This window comes from Toxorhynchites rutilus, chromosome 2 (assembly GCF_029784135.1).
Source record: "Toxorhynchites rutilus septentrionalis strain SRP chromosome 2, ASM2978413v1, whole genome shotgun sequence".
Taxonomy (NCBI): domain Eukaryota; kingdom Metazoa; phylum Arthropoda; class Insecta; order Diptera; family Culicidae; genus Toxorhynchites; species Toxorhynchites rutilus.
In genome coordinates this window covers 82555385-82567931 of record NC_073745.1, presented here as the reverse complement: position 1 = coordinate 82567931, position 12547 = coordinate 82555385, and the positions used below count along the sequence as shown (strand labels likewise).

General features: G+C 37.1%; 1 pseudogene; it reads left to right on the top strand.

Annotated features, from left to right (window-relative positions):
• The first annotated feature begins 1268 nt into the window (after positions 1–1268).
• LOC129772177 (U4 spliceosomal RNA) lies at positions 1269–1353 on the top strand (annotated as a pseudogene).
• Positions 1354–12547: the final 11194 nt, after the last annotated feature.

The following is a 12547-nucleotide window of genomic DNA, read 5'->3' as shown; positions in this document are numbered from 1 at the left end:
TTTCTGGTGCAAATGAACTAATAAAGGGTGTGTCACATCAAATTGCATCACGGAAAAAACGCTGTAGAAATTCGCCCAGTAGACCGATCCTTTTGAAAATTTTAGACAGTAAAATAAAAACTATTAAACAACTTTTGGCATTTTCTTTTTATTCATACTTCGAGCCCAAGCCCGTATGCTCGCACCTTCCTCTTTACCCCGTCCATAAGGTTCTGTACAACGTCAGGTTGTAGTTTTTTTTGAACAGAAATCCATTTTCTCTTAAGTCCGCCTCCTATTTGACAACTTTTGGGTTCTTCCGGAGGGCCTGCTTCATAATCGCCCAATATTTCTCTATTGGGTGAAGCTCCGGCGCGTTGGGCGGGTTCATTTCCTTTGGCACGAAGGTGACCCCGTTGGCTTCGTACTACTCCAACACGTCCTTTGAATAGTGGCACGAAGCGAGATCCGGGCAGAAGATGGTCGGGCCCTCGTGCTGCTTCAATAGTGGTAGTAAGCGCTTCTGTAGGCACTCCTTAAGGTAAACCTGCCCGTTGACCGTGCCGGTCATCACGAAGGGGGTGCTCCGCTTTCCGCAGATCGCAGATCGCTTACCACACCATGTACTTTTTGGCAAACTTGGATAGTTTCTGCTTGAGAATCTCCTACGGAACGCTGAATTTGTCCTCTGCGGAGAAGAACAACAGGCCCGGCAGCTGACGAAAGTCCGCTTTGACGTAGGTTTCGTCGTCCATTACCAGACAATGCGGCTTCGTCAGCATTTCGGTGTACAGCTTCCGGGCTCGCGTCTTCCCCACCATGTTTTGCCTTTCGTCGCGGTTAGGAGCCTTCTGAACCTTGTATGTACGTAGGCCCTCCCGCTGCTTGGTCCGCTGGACGAATGAACTTGACAAATTCAGCTTATTGGCGACATCCCGGACCGAACTTCTCGGATCACGTCTAAACTGCTTAACTACGCGCTTGTGATCTTTTTCACTGACGGAACATCCATTTTTGCCGTTCTTCACCTTCCGGTCGATGGTTAGGTTCTCGAAGTATCGTTTTAGTACTCTGCTGACCGTGGATTGGACGATTCCCAGCATCTTACCGATGTCCCGATGTGACAACTCCGGATTCTCGAAATGAGTGCACAGGATTAATTCACGAAGCAATTTGATGTGACACACCCTTTATCTTTTAGAGACATTAAAAGTCCCTCGTTGTTGAATGAATTATATATATATTTGCTTGGAAAAGATTGAAAAACGCAATTGGATGATCCCGAGACTAGCTTTGCGCAGTGGCGATATCATAACCATTGAGATTTATCCGAGGTGTGATTGTTGCTAGTTGAACACTAAAAAAACCCGACGCAAAAGTATCTGTTGATTACTAATAACCGAGTGACACTGATAAAAATGCGATCGAATGACACTGATACAAAAGCCTTACTTCTTTCGACGATCTTTCCGGCCAATAGTAAGAAATTTATGAAAATAATATCTCTCAAAAATCCACATACGTTATGATACTGAAATGTCTTCACATATTTCATAATGTCTTCAAAATGTCTTCACTAAACCAAATGGCTTCACAGTAAGTCAAATGTCTTCAAAATGAAGACATGTCTTCAAACCCGGCATCCCTGTTGCGGATAGATACTGCCTCGTTGCTCTACAGAAATGTCAGGTTTGAAAACATGTCTTCATTTTGAAGACATTTGACTCACTGTGAAGAAATTTTGAAGACATTATGAAGTATGTGAAAACAATTCAGTATAATTGTTTTGTGGATTTTTGCGAAATATTGTCCCTAGTAAACATTGTTCAAAATTAAGTTATGAATTTTAGTTTCCTTCAATATAATTGTGAAGACGTTTGAAGACATTTGTTCTTACCATGTGAAGACATCTGAGAAAATCATCTGGCATCCATGCTACAGCCTCGTTGTCCAACTAACTTCGGCCCAGTTCGAAGAGTACGATGTACAAATCTCTGATTAAACCGTTTGTTCTCTATGGGCACGGTAACTCCCAACTTGTACCCGATGACTCGAATTGAGAGATTAGGGCTACGCTTGTTGGGTTGTTTAAGTACTGGCCACTTTTTTGTCATTACTGCAACTTCCGGCTTCCGATTTCTCCTCGATCCCCGGCTTACAGCACGTTCATGTCAAAACCGTGACCCGAAACGTAAGGAATGGCAAGTGTGTATAAAGGGCATCGGAAAATTTGCAAAAATTTATTTCATCTGGAAAAATCAGGGGGTGTCGGTTTTACCCAGATTTCCCATACAAAACTTTCTACGCACACCCACCTAGAAAATTAAGGTTTTAACGAAAGTTTTGTCTATTGCTAGCCACTTTTTTCATTATCTTTCGGCAATCTCGTATCAACTGTATGATTCGAATCCAGCTCATGCGGAGCCAACCGAATTTATTTTTCAAGTGCGTTTCGCATTCGTATCTTGTGCATTTTGTCAAATGTTTCTCCTATCGAAGGCATAAACGTTTTCATGACTCGGACTTTATCAATTTACGTTTTTGGCCGATTTCACCTGAGATTATCCTTCTGCAGAAATCTTTTATTACTCCGTGACGTGAGATTCCTGCTACACGCAGCTGAGAAGCAAAATGTTTATGTTCTTTTCCGGTTCCAAAATTGAAGTGTTTTTTTATTGAATCGCTGATACAGCACATATTGAATACGGATAAACTTTAGAAAATTAGAAAAACAAAGCACGAAAGCCGATGTAAGTTCATTCAATTATTATACATTGATCCTGATTTTTGCTGGTAGGCAAAACAAATGTCTGTGACCCGGTAAAACTCGTCCCGCCCACAATTGATATTTTGTTTCAAATAATTTTGAACACTCTCATTAAAAATCAAATCAAAAATCAATCGAGACTACTAGAATATTTCCATATTCACTTCCGTTTTGATGAACTTGATGACGATGACGACACAGTAGAGCGAAATGGAATGCAGTTTAATCTTCAAAGCAAGCACAGTCGACGACATGTTTTCACTCGTTAACCTGCAAATGATTCAGTAGTAATTCAGAAGCGGGGATGCTGTTGATAGCCCTGTGTGATTACATTTTCCGAGGCTTCGTTGGATAACATTTTTCAATTGTGGGGTTCATTGCCAGAAAGTTCATGAGGAGCTACCAGTGTTCTCCAGTGGCGTGGGTGTCAATGTAAATATTTTTTTCCCACTTTGGAATATCAGGGGTATTCGAGTTGACGACATTGAGCTTCGTGTTCCGTGTTTGAGAAGCGAAAAGGGGGATGATTTTTCTGACGGAATGAACACATTTCAAATAACAATTATGAATGAAAATCGCCTTTGAACACAAAACGATAAAACTCAACATTTCTTGTCTGCAAACATACTTCAATTTATTTTTTTCAGTATTGAAGAATACAATACACACAATGGTCTCCACTGTTATTGTGGAGGGATGTGGGCTGCGTATTAATGAAATCCCACCAAATAAATATCCAAACCAATACGATAAAGAGAACGATCTAACGCATTAAACGACCTCGTGATCTGTCTTCATAATCCCCCATCAACGAATAATGGATACATAGCCAAAGTTCACTTCATAATTATTGAATTTTAAAAATAGCTGATTAGAGCAGAATTGTAATGACTAGTTCATAATAGTCCTTATCTTTAACATCGGTTCGAAGTGTACAGATAACAACAGTCGAGTATTTCATTAAGCCTCCCACGCGCATGGAACTAGATTTATTTCCAGCGTAACAACGTGAACAAAACGTGATCCGTTTGTTCGTCATTCTATGTTTAAGGTGAAGGTGGACGCTAGCCATTGTAGTAGTATAGGTAAACCCACGTGTAAAAATGGGGTAATAGTGTTTGTGAGAGAAGAGCAAAGCACATGTAAATAGATCAATTCTCGCGTAACTTTTGAAAAGGTCCTATGTAACAAATGTAAACAAATCGAGTTAATGGATGCACGCTATTAGTTTTCAATCATTGAATGTATTACAAAAACAATCGTTAACGTATCTATCTTCTTCGTCTTTTTGTCGCCGATACAAAAAATATCCAATGTACAGATTCGAATTTTAAGCACCCGGCTGTTATTTCGGACGCCACTTTCCTCCGACGGCCGAAACGTCCGAAGTAACAAAACAGTCAAAACAACTCGCAGTCGTACTTCGGTCGTTTTGGAATTTGTTTCTTATAGCTGATTTACACATTGACCAGTAATTGGCGCCAGTTACTTGAACGTCATCGGCAAGCCATATTTAGATCACCATTTGACTGGTGCTGTGCGTTCATACACATTTTCAGCAACTGGACACCTTGGCTGTCACTTTATCCTCGATGACGAATGACAGTGTCGACGTCTGGTGGCGATAACCATTTAGGGGGGCAAATTTATCTTTATCGGTTTTGTAGGCCCGGAGGCAGTTTTAAATTGTCAAAATTTGAATGAAAAATTTTACTTCTTGTTAATTTACTAATTAAAACACGTCGTACTGAACCTTCATCAGCTGTTTTTATATAAATTTCCTGATATTTCCATGATTTCATTGTCTATTATTATTTTCGCTTCACAAATCGAACACATGAAGCACAATGCCGTCAACGCGAATGAAGATTCTTCCATGTATACGTTGATGGAATTGAATTTGATGTTCCTTGTACCAGCGAACCATCCAGTGTTGGCAAATGTACAAATTTATCCGGAAAGGTATATTTTTTCAGTTTTGTTTGTTTTGTTCTGTACGGTAAGAACACAGATTTTTCTCATAAAGCACCGATAGGAACTGTATTTAAACGGTTTTATTTAGCTTACCCTGTAATTTGTATGTTTGTATGTTTGTACGTTTATATGTTTGCAACATGTTTGTCTGTAGCGCTTTATCATATGAATAGAAATTTGAGCCCTTTCCTGTTGACCGATTGATCTGAAATTTGGAACACACCTTTATCTCTGCAGTCATTATAAAACTTGGTATTTCATTATTTTAAAACTCCAAGATGGCTGCCGCTACAAAATGGTTGATTACATATTTTCCCAAACTCCTTCAATATGGGTATTAAATGAAAGGTCTTGGCTAGTAGAACACAATTATTCATGAGGAATGCAAATCCAAAATGCCATTTTCTAGCGGCGGCCAAATCAAATTTACCATGAACATGGAATACACAGTTTTATAATGACAGTAGAATTAAAGGTATGTTTCGATGTTTGTTGGGATTTTTCATGATCTACTGTGTTCTACCAGTCGAGCACCTTAATTTGATACCCATAGTGATGGGCTTTGAAGAAACATGGCGCCATTTTATGATGGCGGTCATTTTGGATTTACATTTTTCATAATTTTCCATAAATTTCTGAAAATATGTAATCCGCCATTTTGTAGTGGCCGCCATTTTAGATTTGTATTTTTCATAAATAACTGTATTCTACTAGTCAAGCCCTTTCATTTGATACCAATATTAAAAGGGTTTTGAGAAAATATGTGAACGACCGTTATGTGGTGGCGGCCATTTTGGATTTGCATTTCTCTTGAATAACTGTGTTCTACTAGTCAAGCCCTTTCGTTTGATACCCATATTGATAGGGTTTTGAGAAAATATGTGATCCGCCATTTTATGGTGGCGACCATTTTGGATTTGCATTTCTCATGAAAAACTGTGTTCTACTAGTCAAGCCCTTTCGTTTGATACCCATATTGATAGGGTTTTGAGAAAATATGTGATCCGCCATTTTATGGTGGCGATCATTTTGGATTTGCATTTCTCATGAAAAACTGTGTTCTACTAGTCAAGCCCTTTCCTTTGATACCCATGTTGATGGGATTTTGAGAAAATATGTAATCCGCCATTTTATGGTGGCGGCCATTTTGGATTTGCATTTCTCATGAATAACTGTGTTCTACTAGTCAAGCCCTTTGATTTGATACCCATGTTTTTTGGGTTTTGAGAAAATATGTAATCCGCCATTTTGAGCAGCCGCCATCTTGGATTTTTTAAATAATGAAATACCCAGTTTTATAATGACTGCAGAGATAAAGGTGTGTTCCAAATTTCATACCAATCGGTCAACAGGAAGAGATAAATTTCTTTTAATGCGGTAAAGCGCTACAAACAAACATGTTATAAACATACAAACATACAAATTACAGAGCAAGCCAAATAACACCGTTTAATAATTGTCTTCACCATAGCCGAAAAAGATTTTTCCCCTTCCAGTACAAATAAATATGTGGCAACACTGAAACTACCTGGCATTTCGATTTCACACAAATGTCTAATATGACGCACTGTCTGGAAGCAATTCTCGCTTAACTTTTGAAAAGGTCCTATGTAACAAAAGTAAACAAATCGAGTTAATGGATGCACGCTCTTAGTTTTCAATCATTGAATGCATTACAAAAACAATCGTTCATGTATCTATCTTCTTCATCTTTTTATCGCCGATACAAAAAATATCCAATGTGCAGATTCGGATTTTAAGCACTCGGCTGTTACTTCGGACGCCACTTTCCTCCGACGCTCGGAACGTCCGAAGTAACAAAACAGTCAAAACAACACAAAGTCGTACTTCGGTCGTTTTGGGTTTTTGTTTCTTACAGGCGTTGTTAGCGATTTCAGTGCAATTCAACGAGTGATAACAACAATAATATGTCTTTAGAACGAAATGCTGATATTTGAATTGCTGTTTAGTAGTTAGTTTCAGATTCGCATTGTGCAACGTAATATGTCCAATGTGCAAACGCGGCAGTCAAAACGTCCAATGTAACATTTTTCGTTCCTAGGCTTCAAATTTTAGCTCAAATCACTGAACAACAGTTACGATTGGTTTTTCAGAGTTATTCTTGACTGCTAGTGGTAAAAGTAGCGATAGAGATCGATACCTTTCAATACAATTCGCAGATTAATGTTCGGGTCTTCAACTTCGTTTTTCTCGAGTTGACGGAAATGTTACATTGGACCTTTTCAAAAGTTACGCGAGAATTGTCATTTATCTATTGGCGCCAGTATCTAGAAAATTTTCTATTCGCTGGCGTGGCCAATTTCTTGTGCGATACTTGCGCAAGTAACTGGAGCCGGGTGTTTACATGGCTCTAATAACTAGACTCTAGTGATTGGATTCTTCTACTAGCGCGTTGACTGGCACCGTCTAAATCAGCCTTTACAGGTGTTGTTATCGATTTCAGTGCAATTCAACGAGTGATAACAATAATAATCAGTCTTTAGAACGAAATGCTGATATTTGGATTGTTGTTTATTAGTTAGTTTCAAATTTTTATAGTGCAACGTAATATGTCCAATGTGCAAACGCGGGCAGTCAAAACGTCCAATGTAACATTTTTCGCTCCGAGGCTTCAACCTTAATCTCAAATCACGGAACAATAGTTACGATTGGTTTTACGAAGTTATTCTTGACAGCTAGTGGTGAAAACAGTGATAAAGATTGATAGCTTTTAAGACAATTCGCGAAATAATGTTCGGGTCTTCATCTACGTTTTTCTCGAGTTGGCGAAAATGTTACATTGGACCTTTTCAAAAGTTACGCGAGAATTCACTTATCAGACTGTGTGGCGCTTCATTGACACGAGTCTTTGAATACATTTGAAAAAAATAACAATTCAATACTGAAGATAAATGTATGAACGATATGTTCCGATGAACGATTGCAAACATAAATATATATGGAAGGTGCATTTGAATATGAAGTAAAATTCTGATTATACGCGAGCGTAACATGAGCAAATTTATAACACATGCGAATTGGGGCTCTTTTGATATTAACAAGTTCTTCCGCATAGTATCGATGCTGATAATTCCTCAATTTTTTTCCTTCGTTGGTCGTATTGTTTTCACATATGCACGTTGGAGAGCCTTAACCCTTCTCTTCGTTGGCCGAGACATTTAGATTGAATGTAATACTTTTTCGTTTATTGTTTTTGAAAGCATGTGGCAGTGTTCCGAGCTCTGCAATACAATTTTCTTACCCTATGTTAAAGTTGCTAAAACTCACATTATATACCCATTAAACGTAAAAATAATGATTGTATTGATATCAACACAATTTTATCCTATTGATTTTCATAACATGAACCGCTATAACTCAGGAATAACATTTTATTGAGTGGTTTTGATAGCTGTTTCGATGATGTTGTCTGGTATCAGTGTCGAAAAAATAACGATGCTTTCACCAATACAAACAAAACCATTGCCGAAGATTGAAAAATGAAAATTTAACTTTCAGAGCACTTGCTCGAGTTTTCCGACGTTTTTCACTATACAGTGCGACAGCAGGTGAAAATTTAATATCTTGTGAGTAATCGATTAGAGTTTGGTTGATATTACTTCATGGGAAGTGTGCGAAAACGATCATTTTCTTCACACTGTTTCGCAAAATTATTGATTTTCGGGCGAGGGGTGAGGGAGGGAGATGAAAGAAATGAGCGCCATTGTGGCAGCCATTTGTGGCTAGCTTCCACCTTCACCTTAAGGCTGATTTAGACGATGCCAGTCAGCGCTCTAGTTGAGGTATCCAGTGAACAGAGAACAGACACTCTGTCCAAGTTACTTGTACCAGTATCGAACAAGTAATTGGCCTCTAACTTGAACAGAGTGTCTGTTCTCTATTCACTGGATACTTCAACTAGAGCGCTGACTGGCATTGTCTAAATCAGCCTTTAAGTTGAAGGTGGAAGCTAGCCATTGTAGTAGTATAGGTAAACCCTCGTGTAAAAATGGGGTAATAGTGTTTGTGAGAGAAGAGCAAAGCACACGTAAATAGATCAATTTACTTATCAGACTGTGTGGCGCTTCATTGACACGAGTCTTTGAATACATTTGAAAAAAAAAAACAAATAACAATTCAATACTAAAGTAAAATGTATGAACGATATGTTCCGATGAACAATTGCAAATATAAATATATATAGAAGGTGCATTTGCATATGATTCTGATTATACGCGAGCGTAACATGAGCAAATTTATAACACATGCGAATTGGGGCTCTTTCGGTATTAACAAGTTCTTCCGCATAGTAATTCGATGTTGATAATTCCTTAATATTTTCCTTCGTTGATCGTATTGCTTTCCCATATTCACGTTGGAAAGCCTTAACCCTTCTCTTCGTTGGCCGAGGCATTTAGATTGAATTTAATACTTTTCCGTTTACTGTTTTTGAAAGCATAGGCAGCCGTGGCAGTGTTCCGAGCTCTGCAATACAATTTTCTTACCCAATGTTAAAGTTGCTAAAACTTACATTATAGACCCATTAAACGTAAAAATAATAATTGTATTGATATCAACACAATTTTATTCTATTGATTTTCATGACATGGGACGCTATGACTCCGGAATAACATTTTATTGAGTGGTTTTTATAGCTGTTTCGATGATGTTGTTTGGCATCAGTGTCGAAAAAATAACGATGCTTCCACCAATACAAACAAAACCATTGCTGAAGATTGAAAAACGAAAATTTAACTTTCAGAGCACTTGCTCGAGTTTTCCGACGTTCTTCACTATACGGTGCGAAAGCAGATGAAAATTTAATATCTTGTGAGTAATCGATTAAAGTTTGGTTGATATTACTTGATGGGAAGTGTGCAAAAACGATCATTTTCTTCACACTGTTTCGCAAAATTATTGATTTTCGGGCGAGGGGTGAGGGAGGGAGATGAAAGAAAATCAGTAAATCAGATCAGAAAATCAGTAATGAATTATGGGTTTTTATGATGTTAATCATGATGGTGGAACAAAGATAACAGAAAAGTTACCAGCAGTATTGGGCCCAAAATGAGAACACGAAAAGTTCGAAAATTTATTCGAACAGCTGACGAATAATTTTCATGTGTTTTCCCCTTGAGGTTCATTGAAAAACCTACAAAATGACATCCTTCCCTTTTTTTCGTTATATATATGCTGAGAAATGTCCTGCTTTATGCGACTAAATTATAGTATAAACAGGCCTCTTTTTTTGATAACGCATGAAACTATAAACAATCTAAGATAAGATCAGACAATAGGGGGTCTTTTACGGACCAAATTTCTGTCAGATACGGACCAAATTTCTGTCAGTCGTTCTGATTTCTGATTGGTCGATTTCGATAAATTTTGTAAACAAAGTCGATTTTTCCAGTGTTGCCAATAAAAATAAATTACGTTGGGTTTGTATTGAATTTGGAAAAAAAATGAATTTAATTGATATTACGATACTTAGTTTAGAGGAAATGTGAAGGAATTGTATACACGTTTTACCTAATTATTTTGTTACTATATTTTGATTGAATTGAAAAATTTATATATATATATATATATATATATATATATATATATATATATATATATATATATATATATACATCCATTTCATGTCAAACCGATTTTTTCGTTAGGGTGACCTTTTCTTATTTTAGGGTGGTCCGAAAAATCATTTTTTTCAACTTTTTCCTAAAAGTGCCTTTTTTAAAAATTCATAACTTTTGAATCACTGAACCGATTTAGATGATCGATATATCAAATTGAAGCCAATTAATCTTTTTTGGAAAAATATTAGGCTTGCCAAGAAATCGAATTTTGTTTTCGTAACTATTGATTGTAGTTGTTTTTTGTTATTTTTATGTTTTTTGTTTTTATGTTTTTATATTTTATGTTTTTTCTTGAAAGCTGAGGATTTATTACATAACATATCTCGATATCAGATAGGCTTTTTTGTGTTTTTGAGTGACTTTTCAAAGTTAACCGGTCGTCCGTAAAATCATTTTTCCACTCTTATCCAAAAATAATTTTTTGCAAAAATTTATTACATTTGAACTACTGAACTGATTGAGATGATCGACATATTTAATTGAAGCCAATAAGCCAATCTTTTTTGAAAAAATATCACACTTACCGGAAAGATAGGATTCTAGTCGCATAGGTCTAGTCTAGTCACATAAGAATATTGAACGAAGACTTAAAACATGTTAAATTTACAAAATAATGACTCTAAAACGAAAAAAACACCTCTCTAGAACCCTCTTTCCAAGTTCAATACTTTTTTCAATATTTTTTCTATTAAAAATCTACCTCATTGGCTTCAATTAGATTTATTGATCATCTGAATCGGTTCAGAGGTTCAAAAGTTATGATTTTTTGAAAAAGTCATTTTTGGGAAAAAGTGGAAAAAATGAGTTTTCGGACAACACTAAAATGGAAATGGACATAAGTTTAGTTTAATAATAATCTATTTGGTTTCTGATACTAATATATTTTATTTCTACCATGCCATGCTCCTGCTATCAAATTTTCGTTTCCTTGTTTTTTTGTTTTCTCCGCTTTTTAAACGAAAAGATATAAATTTTTTTATAATGTCATTCCTTGTTTTTTCACAATGGAATAAAGTGGATGGCAAAACATACATTTCTCCTGCCATTTTCTTCGGCAAATCAGCTTCGTTAGGTTCCAAATGCGATTTCATATTTCGGAATAGAATTTCCATTGCTAAGAAGAAATTAAAAGTCTCATCATTCACTATGCAGATGGGAGAGTTAGAAGCTGTAGCTCGCAAATATGAAAAAAGAGACGGTTGATACAATCTAGGTTGTGTTTTGCTGACTACCAATCTCTTGTTACACTGCTGACATGTTCTTTCCCGCTGAATAATTTTTTTGATGATGAAACCAGCTATATAGAACAACGAATTTTGTTCTGTTCTGTCGAGAAAAGTTTTCGCTTCATCGACGGTGTACTCATAGTCGAATTCAATATTCATATCATCCACATTATCACTAGAATTAGATGAAGCTGAAATTCGATATGATGTCGATGCTGCTTCATTGTCCATCAATTTCTGGGCTGAACATTCTTCACGCCGCTTTGATAGCAAATCTATCAATCCAATAAGATGTTGTTGTGTATCGGCTGTATACGAAGCATTCGGTACTACGGTCATGTATTGCGAAAGAGTCACAATTTTCAAGTTATTGCTGAATTGCAATGGAGTTGGGCGTCGTTGCTTTGCACGAATCAATGAGAAAAGACTCTCCAGACAATCTTGGACGAACCGCGATGTAAATATTTGTGGGTGTCCTTCATGCAAAAGCCGATCTGTCAACCTCACTATTGCATTCGTGCAAACGATTACACTTGTTTGCCATGGTTTCCAATGTCCGTGTCCTACTTGGAGATCATACATTAACCGCACCATGGTCTTCAGATGAGCGATATCCTCGTCATATTTCATAGGATCATTCAAACAAAATACTTTTTCTTCTGCCCTATTATTGATAAGCTCGAACCATCGAGCAAAGTCTTCTATGAAGCATGCGGTAGTAAGAAGCTCCGGTAATTCTCGTATTTCCGCATGAAACTTCAATGCTGCAGCCACCGTCCTGTTGCAATATTTTGTTGCGTTGCATACTTTCATTTTATCTATTGAAGATGTTCTGTTGTCAAAGCACACATCCGAGGCCGTTAGTCTGTGACAAAGCCGCAACGTGTTGTTTATTTCGGAGTTCACGATTGTGGTTAAATGGTCTCGATGAACAATATTGGATGTTAGCTTTTTTTCACGAA